The following is a 20,731-nucleotide window of genomic DNA, read 5'->3' on the forward strand; positions in this document are numbered from 1 at the left end:
TCTTCAAATCTTCAAATCTTCAAATCTTCAAATCTTCAAATCTTCAAATCTTCAAATCTTAAAATCTTCAAATCTTCAAATCTTCAAATCTTCAAATCTTCAAATCTTCAAATCTTCAAATCTTCAAATCTTCAAATCTTCAAATCTTCAAATCTTCAAATCTTCAAATCTTCAAATCTTCAAATCTTCAAATCTTCAAATCTTCAAATCTTCAAATCTTCAAATCTTCAAATCTTCAAATCTTCAATCTTCAAATCTTCAAATCTTCAAATCTTCAACTCTTCAAATCTTCAAATCTTCAAATCTTCAAAACATCAAATCATAGAATCTGCAAATCTTCTTGAATCTTCAAATCTTAGAATCTGCAAATCTTCTTGAATCTTCTTGAATCTTTGAATCTTTGAATCTTTGAATCTTTGAATCTTTGAATCTTTGAATCTTTGAATCTTTGAATCTTTGAATCTTTGAATCTTTGAATCTTTGAATCTTTGAATCTTTGAATCTTTGAATCTTGGAATCTTTGAATCTTTGAATCTTTGAATCTTTGAATCTTTGAATCTTTGAATCTTTGAATCTTTGAATCTTTGAAAGTTGAAAAACTACGACTGCGACAATCTGTCGGGAAATTGGACGAGCTTTCCGGTAAAAATAATTACGATACTGAAAAATCAAGTCTGTCATATATAAATTGTCAAAAACCATCAAAAAAAACAATTTTTCAACATTTTTATTTTCAAAACCGCTGTAATTACACAAGGATTGGACTTAGGACAGTGGTCAATATGGAGACTTTTATGTAAAATTGTCTGGAGAATCGATTCCCGTTATTGGTTTATGAAAATTTTGGCGTTTAGGGCACTTTTCAAAAAAACAGTTTCAGTAAATGATTTTTGTATTTTTTAGGTGAGTTGCTCCATCCTGCAATTCTCGTGAGTCTTTTTGTAACATCTTAGGATATCTTCAAACAATTTTTAACCAAAAAAAAATATAGGCTCCCCCTCAAATTTGACCTTTTAACTTAAAAATCAGAAAATCTCATAAAAGTGGCGTGTTTTTTTCATTCGGTGTATTTTTTTTCGGAAAGTAGTAAGTAAGTAAGTAAGTTTCATTCTCAACTTAATGTTAACATGTTAAGGTTAATGTTAACATGTTAAGGTTAATGTTAACATTCCATAGGTCGCCTCCCTAAGGTGTCGTGATAAGGTCCAGTTTGTGACGATACACTACCTTCCCTTTACTAAGCAATCGATTCCAGAAGGGAAAAGATCACCAGTTGTGTTGGTCCGAGCCGGGATTTGAACCCCGATCTACCGCTTACGAGGCGGAAGCGTTACCACTGGGCTACGTGGCTCGGTAATTTTTTTTTCGGAAAGCCCTTCAAATTTCCTACAAGTTTGTCTTTGACCACTTTTTGATACGAATCAACGGCTTCAAGATACAGAAATATTTAGATTCCGAATTACAAAAATATTTAAATCACTTACGCCCTTCTCAAATGTCATTATCGAGTGAAACTGGCTCCATGTACACAAAAAAGGCTTATATAAGCGTAGGATAACATGTCTACCAATTTTTATTGAAATTGGAGAGGGTCGAGAAAAAAGTACCTAAAGGATTCCTGTTTTGGCCTAGAATTGCTCATACATATTTTGAAGAAATTTAAAAATTCTAGAGAATTCCTCAATCTTAAGATAAGAATTTTTGAATAGATCAGTTCTGATACAAATTGTACTTCGTAATTTCGTAGCCAGCCTACGCACACTGGATTAGCTGAACACACAAACAGAATTCATTCAATGTTTTGATTGCTTTGAAAGTTCGGTTGAAACGCTTTAATCAAAACACTCAACCCTTCATCAATTACAAAACACCCCAAACCCCGAAAAGCTTAGCCCAAATTTAATTTGGTTAACTGCCAACGCCACGTCACGTCGCGTTTCATAACCTCATTTGTCAGGCGCGCTTCATAACTCACGAATTACTGATTAATTATGTAGGTACCACTGCAAATCCGCCAGAGTCAAGTATCGAGTTAATTTTGCGAGAAAACCTTCACCGCACCCTCGTCCTCTCGTTTTTACTCTCGAGCATATTGTTTACTTCTTCAGACTTGTGTTTTGTTGCAGAGAGACCTGTTCGACATGGGTACTTGCTTCAATGTTTCAGACCGCTTAACATTGGCAAAAGTGGTGTGGCGGCGGTGGTTGTCGTCCCAAAAGCCATTCACAAGTTGCCGTGTTGTACGCACAGGTGCTCAATCAATCATTGAGCGTCGCGTCACTTGCTGGAGGAGGAGGTTCCACTTGGATTCGACGTTAAATTAAACAAATTGCACAAGTGAACCATGAGAGGTAACCCGGCTGATGCTGCTGCTGAAGCAGCAGCAAAAGAAGCACACCTCACCCGGAGTTTATCCGTCGTACAAGGTTGGGCTACTGAACCGTCACCGGCCGGCGGCCGGGGAGTATAAATCGTCTTAAATGAGCTGTGACAAGATTGATTGAATCCCATGTGTCGAGATTTATTGGCGGGATGAAAATCGTGTTTTACAGCATGTTTCGTTGGCGGTGCGGCTTGATTGATCGGCCAGGAGGAGGACTCCGGGCTCGTAATTGGCTGTAAAAAGTGTCCCGTTGGACAAAGGTTCTTGTTTTTAAAATGGATTTTGGATTTAATTTGTTCCCCTCGGGGGGTCATCGGCTCCTAAAGTGCATATCTCAGTCGGTCTGGGGTTTTCCCAGACTCTCTCGGTGACAATTGTATTCCATTTAGCCGAAAGGGACAAGGACGCAAAAAGGGGCATGCTGCAAAACTGTGTGTGTGTGTGTGTACTTTCCCGAAAATCTCTTCACCCCGGGGTCTTGCCGTCAGAACAAAGATCATAAAAACCTCGACGACGAAAGCGCCTTGCCATGACAGCATGTGGTTCAACTCCCACAAACCCACACACACTCACACACATCTGGAGAGTTGGTGAGTTGACGCCGTAAAAAAGAAGTGTCAACTACGAGATAACTGAGCAAAACAGCATCAACCAAGGGTGTGTGTGTGTGTCTAATCGAAAATTTATGTTCAACCACGATTTCCAATTTCGGCGCCACTTGCGCAAAGCTCGGCTTCTCTGTGGGAATTTCGGCTCGAAGCCTATACGGGCCGACACTCCGCAGGACATGCCGAACCGTGTGTTCTTCACGTTCGTTCGTTCACACGTCCTTCTCCGAGGTCGTCTTGGGCTTTCCACTTTTTGCGCCAAGGCACGTCCTTAAAAATGCTGCATTGTGCAACGTGTGTGTGTGTGTGAGGAAGAATTGCAAGAAAGGAGTTGCAGCAGTGTCACATAGTCGGGTTGGCCTCCCCGAGGGAGACAATTTGATTAGGCTCGGGAATGAGTTTCCGGATTTTTTCCTTGTTCTTTGTTGGCAGGGTAAATTTTAGCACATTCTTTTCGGGTGCATGCTTCCGCTATAAATATTGGCCAATTTGCGGACTCGAAAGGACTGTTTGTTCTGGATTGTACGTGATTTTTTCCTAGTTTATTAGCTAGACACAGGCTTCATAACATTATTACCTTGGGGATTCTAGGAGTTGAAGGCTTGAAGACATGGTGATTTTTGACTCTTGACTGACTGTTGACTGACTACTAACTGACTGTTGACTGACTGTTGACTGACTGTTGACTGACAGTTAACTGACTGTTGACTGACTGTTGCCTGACTGTTGACTGACTCTTGACTAACTGTTGACTGACTGTTAACTGACTGTTGACTGACTGTTGACTGACTGTTAACTGATTGTTGACTGACTGTTGACTGACTGTTGACTGACTGTTGACTGACTGTTGACTGACTGTTGACTGACTGTTGACTGACTGTTGACTGACTGTTGACTGACTGTTGACTGACTCTTGACTGACTCTTGACTGACTGTTGACTGACTGTTGACTGACTGTTGACTGACTGTTGACTGACTGTCGACTGACTGTTGACTGACTGTTGACTGACTCTTAACCCTTGACTAACTCTTGACTGATTGAACTGATTTGACTTAAGGTGAAGCCGTTGATCATTTTCGAAGAAAATTGATCATCACTATAAAATATTCTGTATTAAATTCAATTTAACGAATTTCTACACCAAAATGAATCAGAATGTGCCGGTTGTTGCCTTCTTGAAGCCACTGAAGGAATTTTTGATCTAAAGCAAGTGTGTTTCAAAATTTATATAATTTTGTGGTACAATCATTAACGTCCTAGTTGGCAATCATTGATTAATGACGATTTCCATAACTTTACAAGGAATGGGATAATCGTTACCAAAAGGAATCAGCATGTGTAGGGCACTATTCTAAACAACTTGCTGAAGGAATTTTGTCAAAATATTGAAAGCAACGCAAAATTTATAACTTGGACCAAAAAATCATGACAATGATGGAAGTCTTCACGTTAAAATGACTTCAAAATCGTTGCTGTTTGCATGTTTGTAAGCGGCCTGTTTAGCAAATTAATTAACGTTAATTAATACACATTCACGACCGATAACGACAACCATTAACGTGACACAACACCGACAAACGCCGTGCCGCCTAGCGGCAGTCATTCAGTTTGCAGATTTCTTCCCCAGATCAGGTACGACGAACAAAACGGCGCAAACAAAACAAAGCCCGGTGAAGCAAAATCCGACAAATCTGCTCAGACATTGACAAATTCATATTAAATTACAGTTCGCAGCTTTTTCTTCTGTCTTCTCTCGCGCTCTCTCTCTCTCACTCTCGGGGTTTTTCTTTCTGGGTCTTCCAGAGCTTCTGAATAACAGCTTTTGAACCCAAAGTCAAATAAAAGCCACACTTCCGTCGTCGTCGTCGTGCTTCACGTTCTGTTTTGAGAGATAGTGCCACTTTAGCGCTTGAGCCTCCGACGAAGGGACAAACGACGAAAAACGGGTGCTTCTGTCGGTGGCATTTGCCAACGAAAAAACGGCTCCAAAACCGAAAAAATTCAAATGAAACGTTGATTCAGCAGCGAAAAAAAAGAAACGAGAAATAAAACCGCAACCAATCAAGGACTAACTTCATCTCGCTATATACATAGTTGACAGCAGACATAATGCAATTGGCGTCCCCCTCCCCCTTGGACCATCCCCGCGTAACACTGTGGCGAGCGATTGTGTGGAATGTCTGGCTTCCTCGCGCAGCATCGCATCATAACCGCACACTTCTCGAGAAACTCGAAGCCTTCTGAAGGACTGCTGCGGCTGAACTACTGTGCCTCACAAGCGGTTGAGGATTCGTGAGGCACGCCGGGGCCGGGTATTTGTCGTAGTAGTACACCAAAGCCGTGGGGAAACCGGAGAAGGAAAACCTCAAATCAAAACATTTACATATAAACTATCTCTTGGGTGGCAGAAAAGTTGAATCTTGCGGTGTGGCGATGGTGACACACACACAAGGAAGCGACACGGACGGAACGAGATCTTGGGCAAAAGGGACCAACCGTCCCGTAGTGGTGTCGGGAGACGGCGCATTTGAGTGCAACACTTGAAGAAGCTTCTGCACTTTCGGAAGCTGCTGCCGACGAAGATGAGGGCCCCGACCCAAGACGATGGAAAAGAAAATAAACCGCATTCGATGCGGCACTGGTAGGGTGATGGCGACGACGACGATGATGGAGCCATGGGAAGAAAGCCTTCAATTTGTGAATATTTGATTTGCTGGGGAGCAGCACCAACAGGCCGAGACCAGCCACGATGGGTGGACGGAAGGGTAGTTCCGGCAGAATGATCGATTGGGGGGTCCTGGAGGTCGGTTCACCGAAGAGGGTAAACAATTTGAATTTGGGTCGTTTGCACCAGAGCATGCAGTGAAATTATGCAGAATGAATGTGTTTGCCATGGCGTACAAGTTTTCTTGCTAGGAAAAAGGAACTCCTCGATGAATGTTTGTAACCATCAAAAACAAGTAAAGATTCTTCAACAACAATTCAACGTGAATTGTCATAGCTTTAAATTGAGGTATGCTTACGCAATTCTGTTCAAAATCATATTGTTTTGAAAGAAGATTTTTATGCTTTATCAGTTGAGCATATAACAAATTTAAAATTTACTGTAAAAATTGTGCTATTCACCTACAAATTGCGATCAGTCAAACAAAAGTTAACAAAAATTTCTAAACCCTCTTTAGTGATTGATGACTTTCATTTAAAAGAATCCTTTCAATAAAAGCTTTGAAAAAGAAGACATCTATAAAATAGCAGCGGTGATTTTTTTTATTTCCTTTTGTCAGCGAGGAAGCCAAAAACATTAAAATTTTCTTTAAAACTCTTCCTAAAAATATCCACAATTTGCTGAAGTTTGTTAAAATTGTGCTTCATTAAGTGAAACTATCAAAGTTAAGTATTTTTTTCCAAGGAAACTTGGATTTTCATATAGGTACCACAAGGTGTGATGGCAAATTTCCTCATTCGAAATGTAAGTCGCAATTTAGAAAAAATCTATGTTCTGATCATTCTAAGATTCAAACATATCTTCGAATGGAAAATAGAAACTAAATTTCTTCAAAATCATTTTTCGCATGACTAACTTTTAGCTACCAAAATTGTAAAAAAGAAAATAACATAGAACGCATTTGAATGTGAAATTTAAATTAAATTATGTCGATTTTTGACGTTCTGAGAAAAACGCTTTATAACGCTTTTTCACCTTGAATCAACAAAAATGAGAGCGTGCAATGTAATCAATAACAATCACGTTTTTTTGCTGATTTTTTAATGCTACTTTGTCCAGTCCATGTTTTATGACTTATGCCATTTTACAAGATTAGTTCTGGAGTTTTTTAAATAGGTCCAATAAACTAAATTTTCAGTTTTTGCTTTTTGGGTGTTTTTTAACAAGGGTTTCCAGAAGCGTTTATTACCTGCCAGTCTGCCAATTAATTACTCAAATTTTGGACACATTTTGGACCAGTAAGGTCCAAAATGATTAATTACACAAATTAATTAATAACTTTTCACTACGATAAAAAAACATTTAATTTATATCAAGGTATTCGTTTCTACGGTTCTAAACTAAATTATTTATAAATAGATCATTCGATAGCTCTTTCAATAATTATTCTGTTAACTTTGTTTTTCACGTATAATTTTTATTGAAAATAGATATAGGCGATCAAACGTCAAAAATGCCCTCAAATAGAAGGCGCTGAAACTTTGAGGGATGTTTACATGATATCCTACAGCGAGTTAATTGGTTTGAAATTTGGATTTTTTTATTTTATTATAAAATTGACATTCGTTTTTAATTATACAATTTTTCGGTAAAAAATTAGTAGCTCAATTGATATCTAGAGTTTTTTTGATAGGTTTATAAACATATGAAACCTTTAAAAAAAACTCTTGAAATGAACAATAATAATTGTTTCATGGCAAATTTAACCTGTTCATTATCTGATTCGAAATTTCCTTAATGTTCACGTTTCAATCAACCGAAACCTTATCAATCAATTGCAAATGAAGATTATTTAAGTTGACTTACGTTTGTTGAAGTCATGTTTGTCATAGAAGCAAAAAAAAATATTGTGCTGTTGTACTTCAATATATGAATTTCAATTATATTTTCAGCTTCCAAAGTCGAATGCCATTTATATATAGAATTTGTTGTAAAAAAGGCCCCCTGATTATTTCAGCTAAATAAAAACTTTGACAAATATTTGCAGCGGCTCTTCTTGAGAATTGTGAAATTCATCAAAATAACGTTAAGTTTTAAAACGTTTTTCAATTATTGGTTTAACATTTCTTTGCATTTTTTTTCTGAAGCAAATTTCAAAAATCTGTTACTGAAAATACAGGTAATGTGGAACGTGACATTAAAATCTGAATATTAGTCGATTTTAATTTCACTGAGTTTGATTTTTACCATTGAAACATTTGTCTCAGAAATATTTGAATTTTTTTCGGGAAAATAGCTAATCTCTTAATAGAGAGATATTACAGGACTGTCAATTTCTGCAGATGATGAAAAAATATAAAAAAAAAAAAACATATTTTTATTTTTATTGATTTTTAAATGGCCATCACTTGAAAACTTCGTTTATTTCAATGATAATTAAGTACATTTTGGTTTTACCCCTGACTCAAGGCGGGTTCAAAAACACCCAAAAAGCAAAAACTGAAAATTTGGTTTATTGGACCTTTAAAAAAAAAACTCCAGAGTTTTTCTATGAGCAATTTCAGCCTAAAACAGGATTTTGTTAGGTACTTTTATCTCGACCCTCTCCGATTTCAATGAAACGTTTACAGACATGTTATCCTACGCTTATATAAGCCATTTTTGTGTATTTGGAGCCAGCTTCACTAGATAATGACATTTGAGAAGGGCGTAAGTGTTTTAATTATTTTTGTATTTCGTAATTTAAATATTGTTACGGCCTCGAGACACGCCGTTGCATCGTATCAAAAAGTGGTCAAAGACAAACTTTTAGGAAATTTGACGAGCTTTCCGAAAAAAATACACTGAAAGAAAAAAACACCCGATTTTTATGAAATTTTTTGATTTTTAAGTTTCAAAGTCAAATTTGAAGGTGAGCCCACTTTTTTTTTTTGTTCAATTTTTTTTGTGAAAATAGCCTAAGATGTTATGAAAAGACTAACTAAAAATGCTGGATGGAGCAACTCACCTTAAAAAAATACAAAAATCATTTATTGAAACTGTTTTTTTTTTTCAAAAGTGCTGTAAACATCATAATTTTTTAAATCTGAACACGAGGGTCGATTTTCCAGACAATTTTACATAAAAGTTTCCATATTGACCATTATCCTAAGTCCAATCGTTGTAAAGTTACAGCGGGTTTAAATATTGAAATATTGAAAAAAATGTTTTTTGATGGTTTTTGACAATTTAAATATGACAGACTTGATTTTTCAGTCTCGAAAATATTTTTACCGGAATGCTCTTCCATTTTCCCATAAGTTTGTCTTTGACCACATTTCAATTGGATGTATGGACTTACTTATTACATTGCTCATAACTGAAAACATAATATTTTTTCAGTGTAGTATAGTAACCTGGATAGTAAATTAGCTTTAATCATCAGCAATTCCATTTGAAAAGAGCCTAAACCGAAAAAAAGTTCTCCAATCGGGCTCAAAATTTTTCTGGGGGTTCCTTGGCCAAAATAACTAGACCCATATTTTTTTGTTTGGCCATTAGGGTGACCTACATCTTGCTAGGGTGGTTCGAAAAATGGCAATTTTCGTAATTTTTCGCAAAAATCACTTTTTTCGAAAAATCATATCTCCGCACCATTTCATCCAATTTTAGCTGTCTTAAACGCAAAAGAAAGGTGATGAGTTTGGCTATTTGAGAAAAATAGTAAGAAGTTCCAAAAATCTAGCTTAACTATTGAAAAAATCTTATGAAAACTTAAAATGGCGTTTTGACCGTGTCTGGACCAAAGAGCCTATGTCTGAAAATATTTTTATCGGATTCCTCGGAAAATTTCACATAATATATCAAAAAATTGGCGATGTCGAACCGTACGTTTCCAAAATATGATTTATTGAAAATAAAAACTGAGGTTTTCGACGCGCCACGCGCGAAAACAGGAAAATGACGAAATCGGCAAAAAATCAACTTTTTTTACTAAAACTGCGATAACTTAAAACTTTTAGCGATGACCTATACATATCTGGTTACCAAAAGTTGCGTCTTTCAATTACGAAAAAAAAGGAAAATTTGATGCTTTTCTTAGGAAAACCGTTGATTCCGAAAACCCCGGATGTATTGCCGTTGAGCTCGATGGGGGTTGAACGAATCGACCTGGTCTCTTAGGGAAAGTTGTTCTTCAGACGATTCCGCTCATTTCTGGCCATCCTAGAAGTTTCTACATGTTTTCCCAAGGCCTGTAGGAGCGAATGAACGAAAATTCAAAATTTCCCATAGTAATTTCCATGTAAACTTGAACCCGCTTGAGACAAGCCAGTTTTCAACCATATGAGCTGAAATTTGGTGTGAGAGTCCCTTTGGGTATGCCCTACAAGGGGAACCACACCAGAACTTGATCTGAGAACTTTTCAAAATCCGTACCCACCCTAATGGGTAGGGTAGAGTAGTCATCAATGAGACACGGGGAACAATGATAAAATGGCTCTCACAAGTCGTAGTTTCAACCAATCAGGCTCATATTTGAGGGAAAGGTGTGTCTACTGGATACACGTCTGCCATATTAGTGGCTTTGGTTATGGACGCTCCCTTGAAAAGTAAATCATAAATGTTTGATTCTGGGGTGTAAAAGTAAATTATGGACAAAAAAAACTTTTTCGCTCGCAGGCTGCCGTTTACACAAAAAATAATATTTCTTCAAATTTCTTTCGACGTTCCATAGGGATTAAGTTGGGCTACAATGTCCTTTCATTAGATTTGGCCAAAATTTAGAATATAGCCAGAATCCAGGGCTGTCTCATTGTTCCCCACTCATTTCAGCCCATGGGTAACAATGAGACACTTTGTTTTTCTTCAATAAACTTTTCAAAATCGATGGAAATCTTTCAAAACATGAATTAAAAGTGATTTTGGCATATTTATAGAGTTTAAACTTCATTTAACCAAAAATACAAAGTTATTTGGTATTAATATATGGATTTTACAAAATTTAAATACTTTTAGTATAACTTTTGTTATTAAAAGTTTCATGTTGGCAAAATTGCTCTAAAATGTTCAAGGCAAGTCACCTGCAATTGAACAATACAAAAACATGATGTATTGCTAGAAAAATTTTGATTTTCGTAGAGTGTCTCATTGTTCCCCAGCTGTCTCATTGTTCCTGCCAAGTGCGTCTACAATGAGACAGTTGAATAACTCTGACTGTAGATGTCGGATCGATCTCATATTTTGGTCAATATTAGAGCACATTAAAAGAAAGATAATGCAACTAAAAGCTCATTAAAACATGCTGATGAAAAAATTAGAATAATCGTTGAAGGTTGAAAACCAAAAGTGTCTCATTGATGACTACCCTACCCTATGGTTAAAAAAAGACTTATTTTCTTATGTAAGCTTTCGCATGTTAAGATGCCTTCAATAAAATCAGATAAATAAAAATAAAATTAAATGTAAACTTAATTTGGAAACAAATGTGTTGGGATAATGATCTGAAATATTTTAGAACTTTTAATGACTAGCAAACAAAAAATTCTAATTGTTATATTTTTCAAGGAACAATCCCATTTGTCATCACGCCCCTCTCTCACACACACACAGCCTCTCACACGCAATCCCGTAACTGGGATCTGTGAAAAGTAATTCCAAGAGCAATTAAAGTGTGCGCTGCGTACACCGAGAATCGTCCTCGTAATAAATCTCCATTTCCACCGCACGGCCCCCCTTCAGGACCCAGTTTCCCGTAGAGCAGGTCGAGGGGTATGTAAACGCACATTCGTCTTCCAAGGCAGAATCCATTTAAAGTCGTCCTGCCCTCGGGGGTAAATTGGCCCCGAAACACAATAGCGAAGCTTCAAGATCTCCAGTCCAGCAGATCACAGATCGTTGACGTTGTGCGCTCTTGACGCGTGGAGGATTTGAATTAACAAAATCCAACGGGTTTGTAGATTCTGTGTCAAGAGAACTAAGAAGTAACTGTTTTGGGAAAAATGTATGACGTATGGTAACACTGCATATGATGGCCAGACCTACTGTGTAAAATTAACCGCAAAGATTAATCGTTGAAATGAATCGTTAAAATTAAAAAAGCATATATTTAAATTTTGACCAAAAATCGGATTGGGTCAAGGCAACACAATTATGATGAGATGGGAAGGCAACTCCACACCCCACAAGAACCCAAATCGAGAGTGAAGGAGCAAAAACTGACAGCTTTTTTTCATGCTATGCTCTCTGTCTCTCTGTGCACATTTTCTGTGCTATCGCTTTTGTAAAATGCTTTGAGAGTGTGTGCATGCGTGCATGTGTGTGTCTGTGAGTGTCGCTCAGTCTGTCTGTGTGCCAAAGTCGAGTGAAATTAATAATGCGAGAAATGCAAATTTATGGAGCGGTAAAATGTAAGTGATTAATGGTCCGACGCCTTTCGCAAATGAAAACCAGTGCGCGAAGCCGGGATGCCACTTTGTCTGTTGGTTTTTCGCCGGAAGTGCTGAAATGATTGAACAACTTGTTAACTCGTGTCTGCGGGATTTGTTTGTTCTGCGCACTAATCGCTGTTGTTTGCGAACGGATCGATGGATCGATATATCCGCAAAGTTCCGACGAAACAATGCCAGCGTAATAGAACATCGCGATAATTTGGTGCAGATAAGTGCCATTACAGGTTCTTTTCCCCCCTCTTTTACTGTTCATCGATTTGCATTGTGACCTAGTTGTAATACACCGCTTCTTTGTCCTTCTTCAGTAACACGATGACACCGATAGCATCTACAGCTTGTTCAGCCTGTGCAACCCTCGTCTCATTTTGCCCTGCTTCTTATCCATCCCGGGAGCAAATCTAAATTCCAGATCTCGACAATTTCGGCCGAAACGTGCCAACGTAACACCCCTCGAGGCCTACTTCCGGAGCGCGCGGTGGTACATCCTGACCCGGTTTTCACAAAGAGCCACCCCCTCCCTAACTGGTAGTGACAGATAAAGGTGCGACAAATGGACGACACGCACATTTTCGCGCTGAATGCGTTCACGCGGGTTCCCGTCCGCGAAACGAGCGATTTTAATGGACCCAGTTCAGTTAGTGGCGCCCGCGAGCAAGGAAGAAGGCGGTCGTGCTTTTAAAATCGTGGAACTGGAAAAATGGCCCTCTTTTTATCGCCGAACCGGACTTAATTACGGATAGAGCGCGCGCTGCGTGACATTCCTGCTGGAATTCCTTTGAAATTTTCGTAATGTGCCGTCGAGATATAATTAAGGGGGCGTTTTGCGTAACCTGGGAGGAGGAGCATCATTTTTTAACAGAATGATTGCCTTAGGGTGTGATATGGCATAACATGGTTTGAGTTCTTATCTTTTTTCATCTAACTGCCATGGATCCACTTACGATCCACTACTTTTCTGTACCAAAAATAACAAAATCGAATGGTAATCCTTTTCAAAACAAATGCTAAAATGTTCTACTTTTCAGCACTGAAATGGATGCTGAAAAGTTGAACTTTTCAGCACTTGTTAGGAAAAGTTATACTTTTCAACATTTTTTTGATTTGAACGATTCATTGACTCAATGCATAAACATTTGACCTATAATTCTGTCCAAAGGGTGTTTTTCGGCATTGCAAAAAACGTTGTATGGAACTCGTTGCAAAACTTGATTTTTCATCACTCGTCGTATTTATCTAACTCGGTGAACCTCGTTAGATAAATGTACGACTCGTTCTGAAAAAATCCTCTTTTTGCAACTTGTTGCATAAACTACTATTGCATTATTTATGAAATTTTATGTTATATTACTCCCAGAAATATCGTCCCTTGTGTGCAAGATAGCACACAACCGACGATATGTAGCCCACCAGTATGAGAAACCTACTTAACCGAAATGTCAGGCTCATATAGGCGTTCATCCTTTACACTCATCATCGGTCTGATGGCCGAGCGAGCAAAGGCGCCAGTCCTCACTGCTGGTGCTGGGTTTAAATCTCGTAGGTTGCAACTTTTTTTGTTTGTAGAAAATCAGTACATGCAGTGTGTAATATTAAGTGTCTATTTTTTGTCATTGGTTCACCCATACAAGTCTCCGTACAATGTTGGCAGCTGTCCTTACAAAAATGGTATGTAATTATTCGAAAATCTGTAGCTTTTGAATGAATTTTCTGATCATGTTGATGTCTTGGGGAAAGTTACAGGTATTGTTGAGCTTTGTTCAGAAAAAATAGGAATTTTGACACCAAGTTATAAATTGTGATTTTTGAAAAAAAATCTAGATTTTAACATCGTGAGTTTTTGAGAAAAAAGCAATAAAAAATCGGATTTTTTTTCGTGTTCCTATTTTTTCTGAATTGTCCTCAACAATACCTACAACTTTGCCGGATGCATAAACTTATTAGAAAGTTCATTCAAAACTTACCGATTTTCGAATATTTTCGTACCATTTTTGTATGGGAGCAATTCTCTGAGATTTCGGTCATTCGATTTTTTCTGTATTTTTTAATCCGGCTAAAACTTTTTTGGTGCCTCCGGTATGCCCAAAGAAGCCATGTTGCATCATTATTTTGTCCATATAATTTTCCATACATATTTGGCAGCTGTCCATACAAAAATGATGCATGAAAATTCAAAAACCTGTATCTTTTGAAGGATTTGGTGTCTTGGGCAAAGTTGTAGGTATGGATATGGACTACATTGAATAAAAATGATACACGGTGAAAAAAACTTAATGATTTTTAATTTAACTATTTGTCTCTACAACTTGATTTACAAAAAAAAAACACTATTTTTATTTATTTTACTTTTTGATTTGCTTTAAAGGACATTAAATGCCAACTTTTCAGAAATTTCCAGGATGATCCAGATAGTGAGACTTAGAAAACATCAATTTTCTTGTTTTTAAACCTTTGCATGGCAATATCTCACAATATTCAATTTTACATCGAAAAATGAAATTGAAAATTTTTGCGACCAATATCTTGATTTTTTTTAAAAAAGTTGTATTGTTTCCAAAAATCATAACTCGGTCAAAGATTTTTTGCCCATTCTGGAAATTTCTGAAAAGTTGGCATTTGATGTCCTCTAAAACATATAAAAAAATAATAAAAATAAAAATAGTGTTTTTTGCAAATCAAGTGTTAGTTACAAAAAGTGAAATAAAAAATCACCAATTTTTTACCGTGTATCATTTTTTTTCAGTGCATATCTATACCTACAACTTTGCCGAAGACACCAAATCGATCAAAACTTCCTTCAAAAGATACAGATTTTTGAATTTTCACAAATCATTTTTGTATGGACAGCTGCCAAATTTGTATGGAAAATTATATGGACAAACTAATGACACAAAATAGCTTCATTGGTCATAGGAAGACCCCCACAAAGTTTGAGCTACCTAAAAAAAACAAATAAATTCCATTTCCGGTTTTGGTGAACAATTGCTGTTCTTGTTTGATCAGTTTCTCTTATTTCTTGTAGAGTATTGTTGAAATTAGTTCTTCTTGATATTTTTCTTCTGTATTTTATAGTGTTTTCATTTATTTACATCGTGCCAATTTTGTGAAGACCTTGATGAAAAATATCTTTTGCCTAATTTAAATCATTCTATGTAATATTACATTCAGGAATCTGTAGCCCACCAATCACGGTGTATTTTTCCGAGGATATTAAAATAGAAAAAAATCGGTATGTCTAATAAACAAACAAAAAAAACAAACTTCTGAAAAATTGGACGAGCTTTTCGGTGAAAATAATATGATATTGGAAAATCGAATGAACGAAGTTGAATTTATGGCTGTCGGCCACCATTGCTAGTACCAACCACTAGTGTCTTCCTTTTTATATACAAGGACTTCGTCGCCCTGGGCTCCTAAGTGTATGAAAGTATGGCACGGAGCGACGGCACCGAATACCCATATTTACACAAAGAATTTTAGAGCGCCCGTCGCGGGATTCACACCGGCGACCTCTGGATTGTGAGTCCAGTGCGCGGTCCGATTGATCCACACGGGCGGGACGCTCAAGTGGAAAATTAAGTCTGCCAAAAATTACAAAAAAAAATTGAGATTTTTATGTAAAATTGAATGGAGAATCTATTCCTGCTATTTTAGATCAGTTAAAACAATAGTTTTAGTAAATGATTTAAAAATTTGAAATCAAAAAGGGGCGAGTACAAAAGTACCAGAAAAAATCCTGCTTTGAGCTGGAATTGCTCAACACATGAAACAAAACGAACCAGATTACAAAGTTACAAAAATTGATGAAATGTCCTACGAGTCAGAATAAGGAAGCGAGATTACAAGAAGTGAGCTACATTTTTTTACTTCTTTTTCAACAACTCTTACTCCCCAACAATTTTGTCAAACATCACCGCGCTCATCAATCCAAACATTACCCTTTTGCGCCAGAGGAAATTATCTCCATTACGGTCTCGTGTCGGTCGTAACTGCTGATGTATAAACTTACGACGTTACGTTACCGTGTGTGTACTGTACATATACGTTTTAATTGGCCCAATAAAAATGTTCACTTAAAGTAGCATTCGTCCTCTTCTGCTGAGACGCAGCAGAACTTGTTCGTTCGGGTGACTTTGGCGTCTCGGTGGAAGAGTCAAAACGACCAAATTGCATGCAGCACGCGATGTTTGCACTGCAAAGGGTGTCATCAAAACGTTAAGGTAACGTCCGACAACGTTTCTGCTCACTTTATAGTGTTGCTGACATTGGACCAAGCCCGTTTTATCTGCGCTCAGTTTCCGGCGAAAAGCGAAAAGATGGCGCCACTTCCTTTCGCAGAAACAAACCGTACAATTTAAATTGAATTATACATAGAGAGAGCGAGAGAGCGGTTGGTGCCCCCGCTGGAAATCTCGAAACTGTCATTACCACCAAAAACCACAAGTGCCCCGAGGAGACACACAGCACGCAGGTTCTGCTGGGGGAGCCCCCGGGGGCCAACAAAACTCATTGACGGCGGACGGCCACACTTGAGAAAAGGGAAAAGAGCCACAAAAAGTAATTAGATGTTTATTAATGAGAAAATAATTAAAATTTCAATTTCAAATCTGCATAAAGATTGTGCGGCGCGCTAGCGGGAAAAGAGAAATTAATATCCGCTTCCGGTAACCCATCCCCGCGCAGGATCTGACAACCGCGAAAAAGGAGGTTTCTTTTTGCACTGGGATTAATCAGTTTTTAGCATAATCTCTTCATGGAAGGCACGAAAAAGTTTTTTTTTCCAGTTTGAAGGAGGCTTGCCATTCGTTGAACCCGAAAAAAGAAGACGCCACTATGGTCGTGAAGTGCCGGGAGGGAAAGTTTTGAAGAGTCTCTTTTTGAGCGGAGTTGGTTGAAATTTTCGCGAATCTGAATGGTTGTTGAGTAGTTTTGCTGACGTTCGGAAGGACGGTTTGCGTTTTTGTAGGGTTCTTCCAAATGCTGACAGAACCGTCAAAAAGGTAAGAGCTCATCAATCGATAGAGCAATTTGTTCGACTCGTTCATACGGGTGCAGTGATACCATTTGACTAATGGGAACATGAAATAACATTAGCATTATTTAGGTACCCCCGGTTGAAGATCCTTACAAAGGAAGTGCAATATGTCGAACTAAGTTGATTTTATAGCTGCCATTGCTAGTACCAACCACTAGTGTCTTCTTTTTTATCTACAAGGACTTCGCCGTTCAGGAGCAGGCCTAAGTGTATGAAAATGTGGGACGGAGCGACGGCGACGAATACTCATATTTACGTAAAGAATTTTAGAGCGCCCGCCGCGGGATTCGAACCGTCGACTTCTGAATTGTGAGTCCAGTGCGCGGTCCGATTGATCCACACGGGTGGGACGTCACTAAAAGATATAATATAGAGATCGTGAATTTCTTAGCACACTACCAACAATGATTTTAATCATCTGTATCTGTATTTTTACAGTAAAGCCAATTTTCCGGAAATTTTCAAATTAAATCCGGTTGATTTTTATCGATTTCGAGTCAGAATCGACTCGAGACTCGAGCCAAAATTTTCTCTGGCATTCAAACTTAGAACAAACGTACAAGAAGACATGCATCAGCACTAAGAGCTCATTTCAAAGGCTTGTTCTAAACGACAAATTTCTATAAAGTCAGCTTAGCTTGCTGACCTTGAAAAATGCTTTGTTTTTACCATAAACAATGTGTAGAAATTATTGGCTATTTTAAAAAAGTGATGCGATAGAAAGATTTTAAATTTTGACTCCTTATAAAAAGGCATGACAACTTATAATAGTTCATTTATTACGCCGCAGGTTCTTGTTACAAGAATATAAACTTTAAAAAAAATATTGAAAAATAAAATTCAACTTAAAGCGTTATTTGGTTCAGTTTGGCATGGTAAACTACCCTACAGAAAAAATAGGGTCAAATTTTCTCGAAAATTTGTAAAATTTTAACATTTCTAAAAATCTTTGTTTGAAATCCGGATTTCAAAACGCCCCAAAACGGTGTTATTCCTACTCCAAAATGTTTATTTAGCAATTCTATGGTAATATATTGACATTTAGTTAAATTGAAAGTTTGCAAAATTAAGTTTAGATAAGTTTTATATAGAATTTCCAGAGTTATATAAACTTTTACGTTAAGTAGTTAGTAAACTGTATATTTAATCCAAATTATTTTTTTAATCAGTCGAAGAAGCCTATTTGGAGTTGGGAGACTGGATTTATGGTGATTTGTCAACAAAAAACTTTATATATGTTGATTTTTCGAAAGGTGTTCAAACTTTTTTTGCACCTTTTTTATTTTTGTAATAGTTATTGTTATATAACTTTTTATAGAAATCATCTTTTCATGAGCTTTTTGTAGCAAACTGTTCGGCATGAGTTTCTGAACAAAACGTAGTACTTGGTTCCTGTCAAACTTTAAATTGTTACATGTTTCATCACAAAATGTGCATAGTGCCCAAGGGGTGTAAATACTTTTTTTTACATACTGTATATTGTAAACAAGCAGCCTATCCCTTCTTTCTTCACGTGAACAGTCACTTGAGCAAAAGGGATATACTGTTTGTTTATAATCTAGGATTCGCCCTATTGAAATGTTACTACGGAATTCATTGGTTCGCTCAGTAATATCTTGTTTGCTTCATCCAAGTTGGTAATGTCGCTACCTCTTACAAATGAATTATTTTCACACGCCTTGCACACGACACAAATCAGTTCGTTTTTCGAAGGTGAATCGCCAAAATGAATTTAAATTTGACGTTGCGAACTGAAGCTTAATCCTTAGTAGCCAGGGTTGCAAATGAGTGATTAAAAGCTATCATTTGACTATCTCTGCACCAATAACATCCGAGAGTATAGCGACCGTCACTCTTGCTTGTGAGATCTCTTCTTGTATCTCGTGATTCCCAGCGATGTCATTCTCTCTCTATCACTCCTCCCCTTTTCCTCGACTATGCGCTCTCACCGCTAAGTCACTCAATCTCTCCGAAAACTGTAACGAGAGAACGCGATGATGGCGATTAGGAGTCGACCACGCATGGCGTCCCGTTAAACTGCGTTTGAGAAATTGGTTTTGTGGCGGCTTTTGTGGTTAAACGCTGTTTCGGTAGGATGATCGTTGGAAGCGGGAATGAGAGAGAAAAGAAAAATGTCAATCGCGAGTGTGTAAACACGGAAACTTGTACGGCTATGTTCGGCGCTGAGAGTTTCAATAAGGAGAGAAGAGCAGTTGTATTTGAGGCATGAATATTCAGGCGGGATAATTGTGGTTGCTGAGAGCTGATATTTTGATAATTTAACAACACTGATTGTAGCTAAATTTAATACATTTTCAACTCTTCTATCTACTTGTTGATGTTCCTGTCAACATAATTTTCTTTGACCTTTTCCAAAACTATTTTTTTCAAAAACTCAGACTTCAGCTCCGTTCATAGATTCCCTAGCCCAACTACGATCCGGAACATAGTTGAATGTCAATTTGCCACCTTTCCGAGCGGCTCATACCTTGTGTCATACATAACAGAAGACCAGAACGTCGACGCTGTCGACAATAACGACGACGACGCCAAACAGGTCGACGCTAAACGAGACAACTGTTGAGTCGGGGGGCCTCATTTATTATGTATGCAAATAACCTTTCGTGCCATCCAGCGTCACCGGGTCGCGCCGAAGAAAAGTGCTGAATCAACCCCACTCTCCCCCACATGATGAATCGATATCCTATAAAAGTGATTGCTCATTTACTAATTAGGAGCGGGGTCCTTGGGACTTATTTGGCTGTCCATTTGTTGATCTTACGAATTTTTGGACTGCGGCAGTGACACTCACACCGGGGGCTACAGCGCCGATGGTCAAGCTTGCAGCGCTGCGAGTTCAACTCGCAAAGGCCCTCAGCAATTAACTGGCCACATGCTCTGGAGTAGATTCAACCGCCGCAGATAGTATCACCGACTGTGAGTGCTACTGCGGCGTGCTTTGCTCCTTCAACCCAGGGCGTAATTAATAGCTGCTCCCTCTTGAGGGGCATTACGTAAGGTCCGTAAGGGTACCATCGGGCTCTGGAAATGTTTGTTTGAGTTTCTATTCAGAGAAGAAATACTTTGCATTTTTGGAGCTTACGCAACCGATTCCCTTTATTGGACTGTAAAACGTACGTGTTTAATTGGAAATACGCATGATTAGCACTCTTCCACTCGTCATACACTCAATTACAGGGGCTGTTTGACCATTTGTTAGCGCGCGCATACTTTGGGAAGGCAAACGTTACGAACCAATTAGTTTCTGTACCATACACAGTTGGACCATGAGTTGGCCACTTTGACCAAAGAAAACCAACAAAAGCCACCAAACGGCTTCATTCGGGTTCGGTGGCAACAACGGTGGCAAAGCGGATCATCGGAGTCCGTGCCGAAAGCGAGCGTTGATTCTTTGGCGATGATATTTGTTTACAATCATGACTGTTGAAAAGCAACGCGGCTTAACGCGAGGAACCGCGGGGTGATCAATATCCGTACAAGTGGGACTTGAATGCGTACACTGAGCGTTTGTTTGGTGGGAATACTTAGATCTTTTGTTTGACTTGGGTTAGCAACTGAAGAAATACTTTAAAGACAAAGTTAAGGGCTAAGGG

At 38.1% G+C, this 20,731-nt stretch overlaps 1 protein-coding gene across 1 annotated transcript in view; it reads left to right on the forward strand.

The window, feature by feature from the left end:
* LOC6035854 (protein slit) overlaps positions 1 to 20,731 on the forward strand; it is a 338,062-nt gene that overhangs the window by 162,459 nt on the left and 154,872 nt on the right.

The sequence above is a fragment of the Culex quinquefasciatus genome, chromosome 3 (genome assembly GCF_015732765.1).
Source record: "Culex quinquefasciatus strain JHB chromosome 3, VPISU_Cqui_1.0_pri_paternal, whole genome shotgun sequence".
NCBI lineage: Eukaryota > Metazoa > Arthropoda > Insecta > Diptera > Culicidae > Culex > Culex quinquefasciatus.